General features: G+C 37.9%; 1 protein-coding gene across 16 annotated transcripts in view; it reads right to left on the bottom strand.

Annotated features, from left to right (window-relative positions):
• The window catches only part of MGAT4C (MGAT4 family member C), a 731,126-nt gene that overhangs the window by 138,577 nt on the left and 573,999 nt on the right, over positions 1-18,550 (bottom strand). The window contains exon 1 of one of the 16 annotated variants that reach the window (XM_085024836.1): positions 1,635-1,832. The gene's annotated coding sequence lies outside the window, so the exon portion shown is untranslated. 16 annotated transcript variants of the gene reach the window in all.

The following is an 18,550-nucleotide window of genomic DNA, read 5'->3' as shown; positions in this document are numbered from 1 at the left end:
TATAACAAGAATGCTAAAAATGCTCAGAGGTTATATTGTAAAATCATTCTTTAGGGATTTTAAATTATTTTTTATTTTTTCAGAGGTCTTTTACAGGAAAAATTCACCAATAAAACAGTAAAAACTTTCAATGCATTCTCTTCATTTTACATTGCTTCAGCTGGTAACAAGTGACTCTTTAACAGGAAAACAAAATAAAGGAAAGAAAAATCTTGAAGATTCCATTTTGCTACACTAAAGTAAATCACAAGCAACTGCAGAAACAGGAAATTGTTGAAATGCAAAAATCTTGCTAAATTCTCTGTCAGGCCATACAGCATTTAAATGGTATCTAAGTATGTTACACATAATAAGAAATAGCTATCTATAACTTACGTGCACATGCATCTCTAGCTTCTGAGTTAACTTCTGGCCTGGCCAGCCATTAGTGGTTAATTAGAAGTGACATGAGAGATCCAACCTTCAACACAGACTTGATTTTTCTGGTTTAAGAGCCTCGTTGCTTTATGCAAATTGGTACCAGACTATTATCATGCAGCCCTAGCTATCAGTGTTTAATATGTTGACAGCCTTGACAGTCGTGGCCAAAGTATAATTGGCCTGGGCCCTGCCGCAAAAAAAATAATAATAAATTGGGCTGTGCACAAACCTAAACAACATAATTACCAACAATTAGATGTTAATTATAAGGTAGCAGATTCCCAAACCCTCCTGAATTTGGCCAAAGCGAGACCTAATTATATTTTAATGTTGTGAAAACATCTATGTTCCTGAGATAATCAGGTGTTCTGAAGGTGCATCTTGTAGATTTTGTGTTTCATAAAGGATTATCATGTCAGGAAATTAAATAGGTTTATATTTGGCAGTGATCTAATAATTATAGAAAAATTAGTGAAGTGGGATTCATGTTTATTTGGTAGTAATTTATCTATATTGCCTATTTTTATTTGATCAGTTGGTAAAACACTGCTACACAAAACAATGAAAATGATTTCAGGAGTATTTAAAACAAGTAAAATCTCATTGATGATTTTATTAAAGAGAGAGAAATAGCAAGAGATAAGACAAAAGCAAAGTTCATTAAGTACTTTCAGCCAAACAAAGAAACCCCATTCAATATTAGACACCAAGGGAGAACCCTCACAGCACTGCCAGCCACAGCCTTGATAATAAGTTAACACTATCGGATGGACATGAAAAAGGTATCAAATGAAAAATATTTTGGAGTTACACTTGTGGCACAGTGAGTTAAGATTCTGACTGCAGCAGCTTTGGTTTCTGTGGAAGCATGGGTTTGATCCCCGGCCTGGCACAGTGGGTAAAAGGATCCAGCATTGCTGCAGCTACAGCAATTCAGTCCCTGGCCCAGGAACTTCCATATGCCCTGGGTGCGGCTACAAAAAAAGAAAGAAAGAAAGGGAGAAGGGAAAGAAAGAGAGGAAGAAATAAAGAAGTTTTTAGTACATGAAATATTTCTTATAATTACCAGCAAAAAAAAAAAAAAAAAAAAAAAAAAAAAAAAAGCCCACAGCATCCCTTTGAGAAGTACGTTACGGACCTTCCTTCCAATCAGAAACATAGCTAAAGCATATATCCAAATTTCAACAGCTTAGCAATATTCCAATAAACATTACCTTATTCTGTTTCCTATGATCTGAAGACCTGAGACTGTGATCTGTGAGTTCACCTACTGATGGGACAGAGTAAAGGGCCGAAGCAGGTGATGAAATAGCTAATCCCACTAAGGGATTGTAAGTAAAGACAAAAGTGTGGGAGACCCCTGAAAGTTAATGATCATTCAAGAAAACAGGCTTGCTTAGCAACAAAACCGAGCAGGTTTGCCTAGCAACAAAACCAAGCAACAGAGCATGAGACACACCCCCAAACAATAAAACAAAAGTGGAATGTGACCTACATCCTGCCCAGTGAGGTAAGATAATGATTCCTAGGACATGCTTCTCTGCACACACTAAAAAAAAAAAAAAAAACTTAGGGAAAGGTGACATTATATTCAAACCTGAAATGATTTACCATATTTAATATATGTTACCACCGTTTTGTTCATTTCCATTGTGCCATGACAGTCCCAGTTTGACCATGTAGGTAGGGACAAGAAAACTCCCCCGCCCAACATGTAGGAGTTGCTGATGATGGAAGCTTGACATCTACTCAGTGGTGAGGAAGAAAGTGGTTTTATACCCCTCCCCACTTTTCCTTTGATTATAAAACTAGCCCACTAACTTTTCGGGGCATGACCCTCATTCACCTGCCCACTTGTATTTCTCACGAGTGTCCTATACCAATAATGTCTTTCCTTACCTGTCAATTTGCCTCTCGCTGAATTCTTTCTTCCCCACGATGGAAGAATCTATGCTTTCCTAAGTCCCAAGACCCATTCTGCTGGTTTCACTACCAGCCAATCATGGCACAATCCACCTGTTCTATTGGTGTGTGTTCTAACTAGTTGTGACTACAAGTCATTCTGTGCAGAAGACCGTAGGTAAAATGAATAACCACACTTGCCTGAAGGAACCTACCTGTTCTATTTTATTTTTCACTTCGATTCATATTAATTTGTTCATTTACCTAGGGAGTTTGCGATCTGTTCATTGCGGGGAAATAAGATTCAACTAAAAAAAAATTTTACATTCGTCTTCCTGATTTCTATACCCCACATTTACTCTTCTGGATTGATAATTAGAAGCTACCTCTGTCTAGCTAATTATCTATCTATCTATCTATCTATCTATCTATCTATCTATCTATCTAACTCTTGAAGCTATTTTTAAAGCATTTTAAGTAGAGTGTTTTATTTTCTGACTTCTGCTGCTTCATGTTCTTTCACTATTCCTAAATCCTTCATAGAACTTGCAAGTTATGCAACCCAGTGTCCCCTTTTGGGTTCTCATTTTAGACAGTCGGTGTTGGATATTTGTGAGCGTTTCCTATCCTTGAAAGCTTCTCTCCCCATTAATTTCATACTATTTTATTAATTGGGTAAAAATTGGGTGTCTTATCAATAGTTATCAACATAACTTAAAAGTCACTATTATGGAGATTCAGAGCTTTTGAATTTGACGACAATCTACCTTACTTGATATTTTCTTTGTACATTCTAATCTTACTTTTTCCAGACTGTAGAATGCACTTTTAGATCTATCTGCATTTCCTTGGCAATAAGATCTCTGGCAATGTCTTTATTATCTTAAACTTTACCCTGTAAAATTTGCTACACACCTACTACACAGCACTCAGAAGACAGACGGGGCCACTGGCCCATCCGACAATAGGGGACGGATTCCTTGTCATTATAGGGCCTAGCAAAAAAAAAGGTTTGGCATATTGGAAACTAGGAAATGTGTGTATGAGTTTGTATATTTTTATTTATTTTGAACTTGGATCCTGAGAAAGGTGGGTCTAAATATTGAGGTGGCTAGGTGAGGAGGAGGTAAAAACGAAGCAGGATAGCAAAACATACACTAAAAAAATTTAAATACTAACACGTTCCCTATAATTTAGGACAGGGCTTTCCTCCTAAATGGCACCTACTTGGATTAAGTATAAGTCTCTTTTGAGAGAGGCATCAAAGATGTTTATAGAAGGAATCTTGCCTCTTCTCCAAAGTTAGAGAAATTGCTAAAGCTCAGTGAGTCACCAGAGAAGGGAGAAAGATGCAGATCATATTGAGTGAAATTACTCATATTTGAGGGCTTCAACCTCTGTACAACTCCATATGACTACACTGAAAGTAATGATTTAGGGAGAAAGCGGTGTGGATAGTAACTACATACAGGAAGTGTACCCATTATCTGAACAATGCAGCAGCACATACAGAAAAATAAAGTGGTCTCTGTAAGACAATACTTGAGAGACAAATTTAAGGCTAAGAACTTTATTTCCAAACAGAATAGTTACAGGTTACCAGTGAGAGCAAAACAAAGGAAAGAGAAATATCTGCAAAACCAAACTAAAAACAATACAGTAAACAATGACAACAAAATCCATTTTGAAGCATTTCATAGGAAACGACCAATTTTGACAAAAATAGTAAAGTGAATGATTAATTTAACAGTAAGTTTTTTAAAGCCTAAATGTAAACAGTCCTTTTTTGGCACTAAAAAAAAAAAAATTACCTTCATCAAAATTTCTTGAAACTGTGTATGCAAATCGGTGCCTCAGTAACTGGTTAAAAACAGCCGGACTGACCACTTTCCTCTCCAGAAAGAAGGGAATGGGACTAATTGATTCTGCCAGAGACTAAGTATACCTACCATGTTTCAATTTGGGAGGCAATTATATGTCTGTGCAAGTTTTCACACGACAATTATTGTACCTCGAAAATCTGCATATCACTAATATCTCTGCAACTGAAGAAGAAAAGGATGCTATTCTCTAAACAATGCAATTAGAGCAGTATAGGCAATTAACTTCGCTATTTAGTATAAAGTTGAAAGCACTAAAGACTGAAGTAATAAATATTCAGAAACACTTCATCATTATACAGAATCAGAGAACAGCCACACATTTTTAATACACAATACAGGCAGTCATATTATTAAACTTAATGGCATCTGAGAAATGATGAAACGCTCATAGCCTTGAGCTTGTAATGAGATAAGCTTGTAGCCTGATCAGTTTGCATACAAATCATCTCATCTGAATAAAATTAATGTTTGGTTTTTATATCTCTTCTCAAGCATTGCTGAGCCCCCCTTTTTATTTTATGAACAATTATAGAAAGGAAAAATAAAAGTTTAGCCGTGATATGATTTATCAGTGGGAGGGTCTATAGGACATGACATTTCAAGTTATTTCTGTTGCTCAGTGTAAGATTTCTTATACATTAAGAAAATAAAGAATGAATTCATGCTGCTAAATATAATGAGAGAGCCTTTAAAGCTTTAGCACTATATAAAAATGCTTATACTTTAAAGTATGTTTTCACATTCCAAAAATAATTATAGCATGCTAATATTTAATGTTAAATCGTTGACATTCATAGATTCAATTGGATTTTTTCTGAAAATTTGGTATTCCTTTAAATCCTAATTTTAAAATTATAATATAGGAGACAAATGTATCATAGATACATCCTTTCGAGATTAGTCAAAATAGAAATTCTTGATTTTTATTTATGTGACTAAACTATACATTCAATATTTTAAATTCCAAAGTGAATCATTTCCTTATATGCTTTTTGCTATAGGTTTTACTTAAAACAGACTGCAAGCATCTCAAGGTAAGACATTGCCCTCTTCCCTGCCCATTTAGTATTCTAAATGTCTAGTAACATTTAGCATTCTATAGCTTTGAGAGAGTAAAAATAACCAAAATTTCAATTCCCATTTCAAATTTGTGCTGGGAAAGAAAACTACAAAGAAACTAAACGTAGAAGCTCCTTGTGGGATTATAGCTTAAACCATAATTCTTAAACAGAGGCCTCAAATTATATTACATTCCCTCTATATATGACTTGTAGTTATTCATTAAATTGGTATCAAATTTTATCTCCAAAGTAAAGTTGTAAAGAACTACCATAGGTCTCAATAGAATGGAGATTTAAGTCATCTATAAATTAAGAGAGTATTTAAGGAAAAATACTTAATAAGCTAAGAAAAAACTCAAACTTCCTTTCTTGAATCACCCTACTTACTAACAGATATTCATTTCACTGGATTCATGTAGACACTTCCTAAATGACAAAATTGGGATTAAACAAGTTAAAACATAAACTGAATACAATAAATATTTGGCAGATAATAAATGTTCAATATGCCTGGTTGTTATTCACGAAATATCCTTGCACTTCAACCCTGTCTTATCCACCAAGAGTCAATGTGTTACTTCTCAAACACATTTTTGCAAGCAGGATTTTTCCTTTAATTTGAACATCATACATTTGGAAAGAATCTGCACGCAGATTTCAAGTGCAGTTCAGTTCCTTTTCTTATTCATAGAAATACACCCTGGAAATCATAGATAATGCTTATGAGTATGGCCTATATACATTGTGTCAGAGAGTCTCAAGGCAACCCAAAGGCTCAATAATTCTCTAGGACTCACAGGACTGTTAAGAGCTGTTATCATCATGGTGATGGTTGATTACATAGAAAGGATATAGTTTAAAATCAACAAAAGGAAAAGGTACATGGGGCAAAGGCTAGGAGAAACCAGATGGTACGTGCAGGTGTCCCCTCCCCTTGCAATCACATACGGATCCACTGAATTCTCCCATCAATGAGGTACAACAACATGTACAAAATGCTACCCATCTGGGAAGCTCACTCTGGTGTTGGTATCAGAGTTTTTACTGGGGGTCAGTAACACAGGCACATAGTAGGGCATACAGGACTAGCGCAGGTGGTCCAAAGTGTTGGGAATATAAAAATTCTCAAGTAGAATATTCCAATACCTCTTTAAGAGCCAGCAAATGGCCAATACTGAAAGCAGAACGTCCTTTGGAATGTACAGGTTTGGTGCAGTCCAGGACTGCTGAGTAAACCCTTTTCTACCATGAAATGTAAAATGGAATTCAAATCAGTGGAAAAGTACACAAAAGGAAAAAAATATACTGGCACCATGTGAAAAGATTGATGAATGAATACACCTAAATTTTTTTTTTTTTTTTTTTTTTTTTTTTTTATTTAATGGCTGTACCCAAGTCATATGAAAGTTCCCAGACTAGGGGTTGAACTGGAGTTGCAGCTGCCTACCTACACCACAGTGACAGCAACACCAGATCTGAGCCGTGCCTGTGACCTACACCACAGCTCATAGCAACACCAGATCCTTAACTCACTGAGGGAGGCCAGGGATAGAACCCACATCTTCATGGAATCTAGTCAAGTTTGTTACCACTGAGCCACAATGTATTTTATTAAAATGTATTTTCTTATTAATGTATGTATTTCACTAAAATAAAATCATGTTCCCTAATTATAACTTTTAAAATAATATCCTGTTTCAAACTACCTTCTGATTAATTGACCAGTTTCCATAATTCAGGCACCTCATTCAATATTAGGCATAACTGATAGTTACAGCTTATGCCCTGGCTCATGCTTCATTCTCTGGTTTCTTAAATGAAACCTCACCTTGTTCCTACCTCTAAGACTTCTCTGATCTTGTTTTTGCAAGTTTCTTCATGAGAATTTTAGGCCAGATCTCCCAGCTCTGTGTCCTAACATGATCCATCCTGCTTTCCTAGGCTCATACCCACCACCAAGTTCACACCTATCAGGTTCAGCAATCCTGCTAACACCTACCTCCTGCCTGACCTCTCTGAGAGTCTGTATGAACTGCCTCTCTACCTTCAGCATCTCCATGTTCTGCCTTGTCAGATGGGGCTATTTTCAGCCTCCTGTGTCTTTCCCTGAAGAATTTGCTGTAAAATAATAAGTAAGCTTATTTTGTTTCTTGGTCTTTACATGGCGTCCTCTTCTGTCATGGTAGATCCCATGGGGCCACTCTGTTCAGAAAGAAATTTCCTTCTTATTCACATGACATGCATTCAACAAGTATTTACGGATTTAGTGAGTGACTGTGAAATACCAGTTACTCTTCTAGAGCCAGCAAAAATGTGAATATGTAGTTCCAGCAACTGAAAATGTCTATGTTGACATGTGCATTTTCATGAACACATAAAAATTTCCAGCCTTTCTTTTTTTAATAAGCAAAAAAAGAGCAGTATGTAGAACTGACTTTCCAACTAGTCCTTTGTTTTTATTCTTTCTTTTAATAACCTCCCATGGGTCTTTTAGAGCTTTGCTAATGTGTCCAATCCAGCTCTAAAAATACCATATCCTGATTCTGACAGTACAAACTATTATACTTTCCTCTCCACAAATTCTAATCTTCATCTCTTGTTGGAGAGTTAGTACTCTTTGCCCCTGAATGCCCCTAAATGTGGTAAAGAATGCCAAAGGGTCACAGCCTCTGATATTATAGGGAAAAAAAAAAGAATTGCCCTCTCTAAATACAAATAGCTGTAAATCCAACAAGTACATGACCTCTTGTTCTCCTATCCTGGAGGGACTATCTTTAATTCACCGATATTCGAACCACTAGAGAAAAAATCTACCTATATTCAAATTAATATATTAGCACACACAAGAAAAACATAACAAAAGAAGCATTTAGTAAATTGTCCATGAAGTAAATCATGGAAGTATAACCCTAAAAACCACAAAACAGACACAGTATTGAATCTTCTGAAGATTCAGTTTACGTTATATCCCACATGTTCAGTTAAAAGTCACAAAGGATGCCTGGAAGCAGCCTCAGTGTTCACTGACAGATGAATGGATAGACACACACACACACACACACACACACAATAGAATACTACTCAGCCATAAAAAAGAATGAAATAATGCCATGTGCAACAACATGGATGGACCTAGAGATTATCATACTAAGTGAAGTCAAGTCAAAGATAAATATCATACGATATTACTTATATGTTAAATCTTAAAAAAAAAAAAGATACAAATGAACTTATTTAGAAATCCGAAACACACTCAACGGACATAGAAAACAGACTTAGAGTTACCAAAAGGGAAAGGGGGAGGTATAAATTAGGAGTCTGGGATTAATACAGACACACTACTATATATAAAATAAATGACAAGCTCCTCCTGCAGAGCCCAAGAAACTATAAGCAATATCATGTAATAATCAACAACAGGAAAGAAAAAGTGTGTGTATATAAAACCCTGCATCACGTTGCCATTCAACGGACACCAACAATACAGTGTAAATCAACTATACTTCAAAATATGTATATAAAAGATAGTACAGCCAGGACTTGTGCTTAGGCTTTTCACTTTAGTGCCACAGACTTCACTCTAAGGATACCCTTTTTAGTGAAGGATTGGGCATGTGGCTTTGCAGGATTACCTCTGCCCTGAAAAGGAGGGGTCCGGCTAAGGAGAAGCAGTCGCAGTGCCATCCACTTCTGAGAACCAGAGAGCATCTCTTCTCCAAAGCGGGCACACAGAGCCTTCCTCCCTCTCTGGGAGCTGCAAAGTCACCTAGCAGGCATCCATCTCTTACCATGAACTCCTCCAGAATCTGATTCTGAACCAGGTGAGAAATGGACTCCAGAGGCAGGTGGGAATTAAAATATCAGTGTGACTAATCCAGCTGTGTTGTTGCAGACGACAAGGTTTGGAGGGAAGAAATGGTGCTTTAAAAAAAGCAGTTAAAGAGAATACTGGCTAAGATGGCAGCGTAGCAGGACGTAGGGCTCGTTTATGCCACAAACACATTGAAAATACAGTTATATGTGAAACTATTCACACAGAAAATCTGTGAAAAACTGACAAAAGACCTCAAGATTAGGCTAGAAAAAGAAAAGCATTATAAAACCAGATAGGACATAAGAAAGAACAACAACAAGGGGAAAAGAAGAGACAGGAAATGAGATGGGACCTGGTCTCCCAGGAGGGAGCTGGAAAGCACAGCTCCTGCACCCTGGACATCCCCCACCAGTGAGGAGATCAGCCCCAAACGGAGAGGAACTCTAGACAAATGGTCTGAAGCAGGTAAGAAGGAGACAGTCCTCCGAAGGGGTCAGAGTTTACCGGCAATGGACAACCCTAGGCCGGTGCCCAGCAAGTGTTGGGACTAAAAACTTTGACCTTAGAGATCAGACTCAAAGAGGGAGCTGGGGCTGGCTACACGGGGAAGAAACTGGGGTTGGCCTGGAGGGACTGGAGTATAGGGTGACCGCAATGGAGAGCATCTAAGTGGAGGCTTAGAGACCAGACACTATTGTTTGGGGGTGCTGGAAGGAAGGGGAGGGAACCACCACTACAGCCTTGTTCCCTACTCCTGCTTTCTCAAGCTGCAGGACACTGCTGCCTCAGCTTGGGAACAGCTGGGCCTATGGCTGCCTAGCAACAGCTGGGAAGCAGCCCCGCCTTAGGGCTACAGACTTCTTGGAATGGGTGGACTAACTGCCTGGGGGAATTACACAAGTTCCACCATCCTGCTGGCTGGGACCTCATGCTAGTTGAGCCTGACCTATGCCAGAAGAGCTGAAGGCAGTGGAGGCACTCATTCCCTAAGAGATCAGAGAAAACACAGGTGCTTTGGCTCCACCCAGAGAATCTGCAGAGGCTCTGACCAGTGTTACAGCAACAGAAAAGCTGTTGGCAGCAGTGCCCACTTCCTGCAAAAGCAATGACGTACTTGAGCAGGGAAAACTCAGGCATCTCAGCTCTGCCCAGAGAGTCAGCACCTATTCCCTCTAGAGGGCTGCCAGTGCCTGCTCCTCTGATCAGGCAAAACACAGGTGCTTTGGCTCCACCCGGAGAATCTACAGAGGCTTGGCCAGGCAAAGCAGCGCCAGAAAAACTGCTGGTGGCAGCACCCACTTCCTCCAAAAGCAGTGACCTGTTTGAGCAGGGAAAACATAGGCAAACACAGGCATCTCACCTCTGCCCAGAGAATCTGCAGAAGCTCATGCCAGCACAGCAGCACCTATTCCCATGAGAGGGCTGCCAGTGCCTGCTCCTTGTCTATAAGGGAAAACACGGGCACCTTGGCTCCACCTAGAGAGTCTGCAGAAGCTCGCACCAGCAAAGAAGCACCAGAAAAGTTGCTGATGGCAGCACATATTCCCATGGGAGGGCTGCAGGTGTCCGCTCTCTGAGCGGGCTGTGGGCTGCCCACCTCGTGAAAAGCACAAGATACAAGACTCCTGCTAGTGGCCCTGTGAAGTCTCACATCAGTGGTACTCTTTCCACACCAAGGGAGCCAGGGGAGGCCCATTAACCCACATTCCAATCTACAAGAGTACTCCTACCAGCAGCAATGCAGGGGGAGGTATGGCCAGAAACACACATCTTGCAGCAACAGAGAAAGCCTGTGAGCTACAGTTAAGGAGAAGCCCCCGACCCCCTTTAGAGAGAGATCCCTAGAGTGGCCAGGCAAGGAGAGTACCAGCAGAACAGCAGCATCTGCTCCTAAATCTACAGAAAGCAGTCCCTCGAGCCTACCAAGCAAAGAGGTACATGGGAACCACTACCATCCCTGAGAACACTAGGACTGGGCACCTGCTTCGATACCTACATATCAACTGTCAAGGGGACAATAAACAGAAAGGTGGACACTATGAGACAAAAAAAGAAACAGCTTTCGAAGGAACAGGACAAAAACCACCACATGATGAGGAGATGGGCAATTTACCTGAAAATGAATTCAGAATGATTCAAATCTTGGAAAAAGAATGAGACACAGATTTATAACTTAAAAGAGATGTTTAATGAAGAGCTTGAGGATGTGAAAAGCAAGACGAACAGTGCAATAGCTGAGGTGAAAAATAATGTAGAGGAAACCAACAGCAGGTTAACAGAGGCAGAAGAACAAATAAGTGCGGTGGAAGACACAGTGGTAGAAATCACTGCTACAGAATAAAGAAAAAAGAATGAAAAAAAAACTGAGGAGAGTCTAAGAAACATCTGGGACAACACTAAACATACCAACAGTCGCATCATAGGGGTTCGGGAAAGAGGAGAGAGACAGAAAGGGCCAGAGAAAATATTTGAAGAGATTATAAATGAAAATTTCCCACTGCTACAGCTCTGATTAGACCCCTACTCTGGGAACCTCCATATGCCACGGGAGCGGCCCTAGAAAAGGCAAAAAAAAAAAAAAAAGACAAAAAAAAAAATTCCCAAATATGGGAAACACTCACTCAAACAGAAGAAGCACAGAGCATTCCATACAAAATAGACCCCAGAAGAAGGACAGCAAGACACAGACTAATCAAACTGACAAAAATTAAGTTCAAAGAAAAAACATTAAGAGCCACAAGGGAGGGGCAACAAATTATGTGTAAGGGAATTCCCATAAGGATAAGAGCTGATCTCTCAGCAGAAACTCTACAGTCCAGAAGGGAGTGGCAAAATATATTTGAGGTGATGAAGAGGAGGAACCTAGAACCAAGAATACTCTACCCAGCAAAGCTCTCATTCAGATTTGATGGAGAGATCAAAAGCTCGACACAAGCAAAACCTAAGAGAATTCAGGACCTCCAGACCAGCTTATATCAAATACTAAAGGAAATTCTCTAAGCAGAAAAGGAAAAGCCACAATTACAAACAAGAATATTAAAAATGAAGATACTCACTGGTAAAGGCAAAGATAATTTAAAAGTAGGAAATCACCCATTGACAAATACGATATCTAAAGTAGCAAGTATGAGAAAAAGAGAGGACAGGTACAGAACACTGGAAAGGCATTTGAAATTAAGGAAACCAGCAAGATGAAACAATTCTGCATGCATATAGATGGATACATCAAAATATAAGGGGAACCACTAGTCAAAAAACTATAATGGTCACACACATAAAAAGGAAAACCAAGCCAAACATAACACTAAAAATGATAAGCTAGTCACAAGAAAAGACAAGAAAAAGACCCAAAATAGCAATTCCCCAAAAAATTTTAAGTAAATGACAATAAACACATACTTATCCATAATTAGATTGAATGTAGTGGATTAAACGCTCCCATTAAAAGAAAAAGACTAGATGAATGGATTCAAAAACAAGATCCACTGCTCTTGCTGTCTGCAAGAGACCCACTTCATATCTAAGGACACATACAGACTTAAAGTGAGGGGATGGAATAAAATATTACATGTAAGTGGAAATTATAGAAAAGCAGGAGCAGCAATACTCATATCAGACAAAACAGACTTTAAAATAAAAAAGGTCACAAGAAACAAAAAGGACATTACATAACGATCAAAGGATCAATATGAGAAGAAATAACAATTTTAAATATATATGTACCAAACATAGGAGCAGCACAACATATAAGGCAACTATTAACAGCCATAAAAAGGGAAATTGACAGGAACACAATAATAGTGGGACCTTAACATACCACTCACAGCAATGGACAGGTCTTCCAGACAGAAAATCAGCCTTAAATGATACACTAGACCAATTAGACTTAACTGATATCTATAGAACTTTTCACCCCAAAGCAGCAGAATATACTTTCTTTTCAAGTGCACTTGGAATATTCTCCAGGATAGAATGCATCTTGGGCCACAGATCAAGCCTTGATAAAGGTTAAAAAAATGAAATTATTTCAAGCATTCTTCTCTGATTACAATGCTCTGAGACTAGAAATAAACTACAAGAAAAAAAAGCAAAAAAAAAAAAAAAAAAAAAAACCTCTTGGAAGCTAAACAATATGCTACTAAACAACAAATGGATCACCAAAGAAATCAAAGACAAAATTAAAAGATACAGACAAATGACAATGAAGATACCACAATCTAAAACCTATGGGACACAGCAATAGCAGTTCTGAGAGGGAATTTTATAGCAATATTAACCTTACCTCAGGAAAGAAGACCAAACACAAATAAAAAACCTAACTTTATATCTTAAACATCTAGAGAAAGAAGAACAAAGCTCAAAATTAGTAAAAGGAAAGAAATCATAAAGATTAGAGCAGAAATTAATAACATAGAGACAAAAAAATTGAGATCGATGAAATCAAAAGCTGGTTCTTTGAAAAGATCAGCAAAATTGATAAACCGTTGGCCAGATTCACCGGAAAATAAAGGAGAGGGTTTAAATCAATAAAATTAGCAATGAAAAAGGAGAAGTTACAACTGACACTGCAGAAATATAAAGGATCATGAGACACTACTACGAGCAACTGCATGCCAATAAAATGGACAACCTAGAAGAAATGGACAGATTCTTACAAAGGTACAACCTACCAAGACTGAACCAGGAAGAAATAGAAATATGAATAGACAAATCACAAGTGCTGAAACAGAAAATATGATTAACAAACTTCCAAAAAACCAAAGTCCAGGAACCGATGGCTCCATAGCTGAGTTCTACCAAACATTCAAAGAAGAGTTAACCCCTCTTCTTCTGAAACTTTTCCAGAAAATTGAAGAGGAAGGAACACTCCAAAGCTCATTCTTTGAAGCCACCATTACTCTGATACCAAAACCAGACAAAGATACCACAAAAAAGAAAATTACAGGCCAATATCACTGATGAACATAGATGCATAATCCTCCACAAAATATTAGCAAACAGCATACAAATATACATTAAAAAGTTAATACACCATGATCAAGTAGGATTTATCCCAGGGATGCAAGGATTCTTCAATATCCACAAATCTATCAACATGATACACCACATTGACAAACTGAACATTAAAAACCAAATCATCATCTCCAATAGATGCATAAAAAGCTTTTGACAAAATTCAACACGCGTTCTGATAAAAAGTCTCCAGAGAGTGGGCATAGAGGGGGACTACCTCAATATAATAAAAGCCGTTTATGACAAACCCACAGCTAACATCATTCTCAATGGTGGAAAAGTAAAAGCATTTCTGCTAAGATCAGAAACAAGAGAATGATGTCCGCTTTCACCAATGTTATTCAACATAATCTTGGAAGTCCTAGTCATGGCAATCAGAGAAGAAAAAGAATCCAAATTGGAAAAGTAGTAAAACTATCACTGTTTGCAGATGACATAATTTTATACCTAGAAAATCCTAAGGACACAACCAGAAAACTATGAGAGCTCATCAATTAATTTGGTAAAGTCACAGGATAAAAAATTAATACACAGAAGTCTATTTCATTTCTATATACTATCAATGAAAGAGCAGAAAGAGAAATTCAGAAAGCAATTCCATTTACTATTTCATCAAAAAGAATAAAATGCCTAGGAATAAACCTACCTACAGAGACAAAAGACCTATACTCTGAAAACTATAAGACACTGATGAAAGAAATCAAAGAAGACACAAATAGGTGGAAAAATACCACGCTCTTGAGTTGGAAGACTCAATATAGTCAAAAAGACAATCCTACCTAAAGCAATCTACAGATTCAATACAATCCCTATCAAATTACCAATGATATTCTTTACAGAACTAGAACAAAATATTTTAAAATTTGTATGGAAACACAAAAGACCTCGAATAGCCAAAGCCATATTGAAAAGAAAAAATGAAACTAGATGGATCAGGCTCCATGACTTCACACTCTACTATAAAAGCCAAAGCCATCAGAACAGTACGGTGCTGGCACAAAACCAGACATATAGACCAATGGAACAGGATAGAAAGCCCAGAAATAAACCCAAACATCTATGGCCAATCAATCTATGTCAAAGAAGGCAAGAACATACAGTGGAAGGAAATAGTCTCTTCAGTAAATGTTGCTGGGAAAACTGGACAACTACACGCATAGGAATGAACTTAGAACCTTGTCTAACACCATACACAAAAATAAACTCAAAATGGATGAAAGACCTAAATGTAAGACCAGACACCATAAAACTTCTAGAGGAAAACAGGCAGAACGCTCTTTGACATAATCACAACAACTTCTTGTTCGATCCACCTCCTAGAATAAAGACAATAAAGACACAAATAAACCGATGGGACCTAATTAAACTCAAAAGCTTTTGCACAACAAAGGAAACCATTACAAAAAGAAAAAAGAAAAGAAAAGACAACCCACAGAAAGGGAGAAAATTCTTGCAAATGATTCAACTGACAAAGGTTTAACCTCCAAAACATACAAACGACTCATACAACTCAACAACAACAAAAAACAACCAATCCAGTTGAAAAATGGGCAGAAGACCTAAATAGACCTTTTGCCAAAGAAGATATACAGATGGCCAACAGGCACATGAAAAAATGCTCAACATCACTAATTATTAGAGAAATGCAAATCAAAACTACAGCGAGGTACCACTTCACACCAGTTAGAGTGGCTATCATTAACAAGTCAATAAATAATAAACACTGGACAGGATGTGGAGAAAAGGAAACCCTACTACACTGTTGGTGGGAACGTAAACTGGTACAGCAACTATGGAAAACAGTGTGGACATACCTCAGAAAACTAAATATGACCCAGCAATCCCACTCCTGGGCATATATCCAGACAAAACTTTCATTGAAAAAGATACATGCACCTGTATGTTCATCGCAGCATATTCACAATAGCCAAGACATGGAAACAACCTAAAGGCCCATCGACAGATGAATGGATCAGAAAGATGTGGTACATACATACAATGGAATACTACTCAGCCATTAAAAGGACGAAATAATGCCACTTGCAGCAACATGGATGGAACTAGAGACTCTCATACTGAGTGAAGTAAGTCAGAAAGAGAAAGACAGCATACGATAACACATGTATGTGGAGTCTAAAATATGGTACAAATGATCTATCTACAAGTCTGATGTAGGTCAGACTTGTGTTTGCCAGGGGGGCAGGTGGAGGGAGTGAGATGGGTTGGGAGTCTGGGGTTAGGAGTGACGGGCAATTCCTGCACAGGGAATATACATGTATCACTTGTGATGGAACATGATGAAGGAAAAGAATGCATATATATGCATGACTGGGTCACTTTGCTGTACAACAGAAGTTGACAGAACATAAATCAATCATAATAAAAAATCTTTTAAATAATTAAATGTATATATATTAAAAATCACAAAGACACTTTTTCTCTAAAACTGTTGCCAAAGAGTCAAAACACTCAATACGCTCTGTTCTCACTGGGAGCATTCTCCCCTTCTCTGAGCATAAACATTACAGTAAAGAATAGATTCTGAAGCTGTAGACAAAAACATTTTAGTGATGAGAGTAACATCAACCAAAGCATGCTGAAAAGAAAAAGGCGAGTAATAGGGATTCATATATGTACAAAATTCTGTATGTTTACAACCATGAAGCAGTGTGTATTTCGTGTTGAATTCTCCTGAATAATTCCAAACGCCATTATTACAAATGGCAGTGGAGGGAGTGACCTGTTCGTTTTAACAGTACATTTAAAACTAAGGACAATCTTAACTGTAGCCAGACAACTAGATAAAACAAATAAGTGCACTCAGTGTTTAGCGGACCCAACCATTTCCTGCAAGAAACTCCCTTTTATTGACAGCTTATCTTATCTAGCACTTCATCTATGTTACTTATTCAGTCTTTCTGTAAATATGCATCAAGTCTTCACCACATGCCTGGTCCTTTTCTGGACACCAGGGACAATGTACTGAGCCAGACAGATAAAACAACTGTTCTCGTGGAGCTTGTATTCCAGTAGAGGCAGAGCCAACAAGTAAAAAAGCTGTATTGTGTTTGTGTTCTGAAAAAAATAAAGTGGGATGGCATGATGGAGAGTAAAGGGAGAGTGCTAATTTCACCTGATTGATCAGGGAAGCCCTCTAATATGAGGTAGTAGTTAAGCGAAGATCCAAATAAACTATGACCCTGCAATGAACATGGGAAGGGGAATAAACTAGTCTTGAGGTGGGAAGATCTTAGAGAATTCAGTGAGGGTGTAGCCGAGAATATTATGAGGTGAGCATGGGAAATTAGTCCAGAGCCAGATCACAGAACCTTGTAAACAGGAGTAAGGATTTTGTATCTAAGTGTATGGGTAGCGACTGCATAGCTTAGTCGCATGTGTTTGGAAAATGGATGGTAAAGCGCTAACGTTGAAATTAGGCAGCCACAGCCGTCATACAAGGGAAAGACAATGGTTATCATCAAACAGAGAAGGTAGGGATGGAAACGGTACGAAATGGAGTCGTCTAAAGACTGTAAACAGCATGGAGGGGGAATATGTGTATAAAGGAAAAGGAATCATCAAAGGATCAACAACGCCCAGTTTTGGGGCTTGAATATATGAAGACGGTAACATTATTTACTCATCTAGAAAGCCGGGAAGCAACAAGCAGAGTGCATGTGTGCGTTTCAGACAGGTTAACTCTGATGATACCACTAGATAGCCGACTGAAAAAGCCAACTAGATAAAAAATAAATATATGCTATTGTGTTATGTAATAGAAAATTATAAATAGAATATATGTTTGTGTATGTGAATGTGTATGTGTGTGTGTGTGTGTGTGTGTGTGTGTGTGTGTGTGTGTGTATGTGGTGTGTGCACAAAATTTGATGACCAAAGGTGCCAGGAAAATTATCCCAAGCTTAGAAAAAGGCAAAAAAAATTACTTTGTTTTCAGTCAGTGTGGCTCTTGCCTAGACTTCCTATTAATTAGAGCCAGATCACAGAACCTTGTAAACAGGAGTAAGGATTTTGTATCTAAGTGTATGGATGGCAACTGCATAGCTTAGTCGCATGTATATATGTAACCTCTGCCCAGCTCTGTAAGGGCAGAGGTTAACTTGTAGGGGCAGAGGTTAACTTTGTTTTTGTTGTTGTTGAGTATATATGAATGTAATTTGTCTAGTAAGATAGGAAAAAATAGTTTTTTGCCTTATAAAACATTTACCAGTTTTGACTCAAAAATATTTTTCAAGAAGCATTAAATTGTGTATTATGTATACATTTGCGCACACAATTAAACAATGCGTTTAGCTATTTTTGTATATGCTCTTCGGACTAATTTTACCATCCCGTCATTAATTAATAAGTTAAACAGAATCTGTGGTATTTGTTTAGTTTATATATGTATGATATTACTGAATTTATCTTTTTGAAAATTATAATGTAATAGATGTAAT

Source organism: Sus scrofa, chromosome 5 (assembly GCF_054392235.1).
Source record: "Sus scrofa isolate SSC_HxYL_T2T_F1_AM1 chromosome 5, Sscrofa_HxYL_maternal_Yorkshire_Landrace_v2.0, whole genome shotgun sequence".
NCBI lineage: Eukaryota > Metazoa > Chordata > Mammalia > Artiodactyla > Suidae > Sus > Sus scrofa.
Note: the sequence above shows the minus strand (reverse complement) of the source record. Positions and strands in the feature narration are given on the sequence as shown.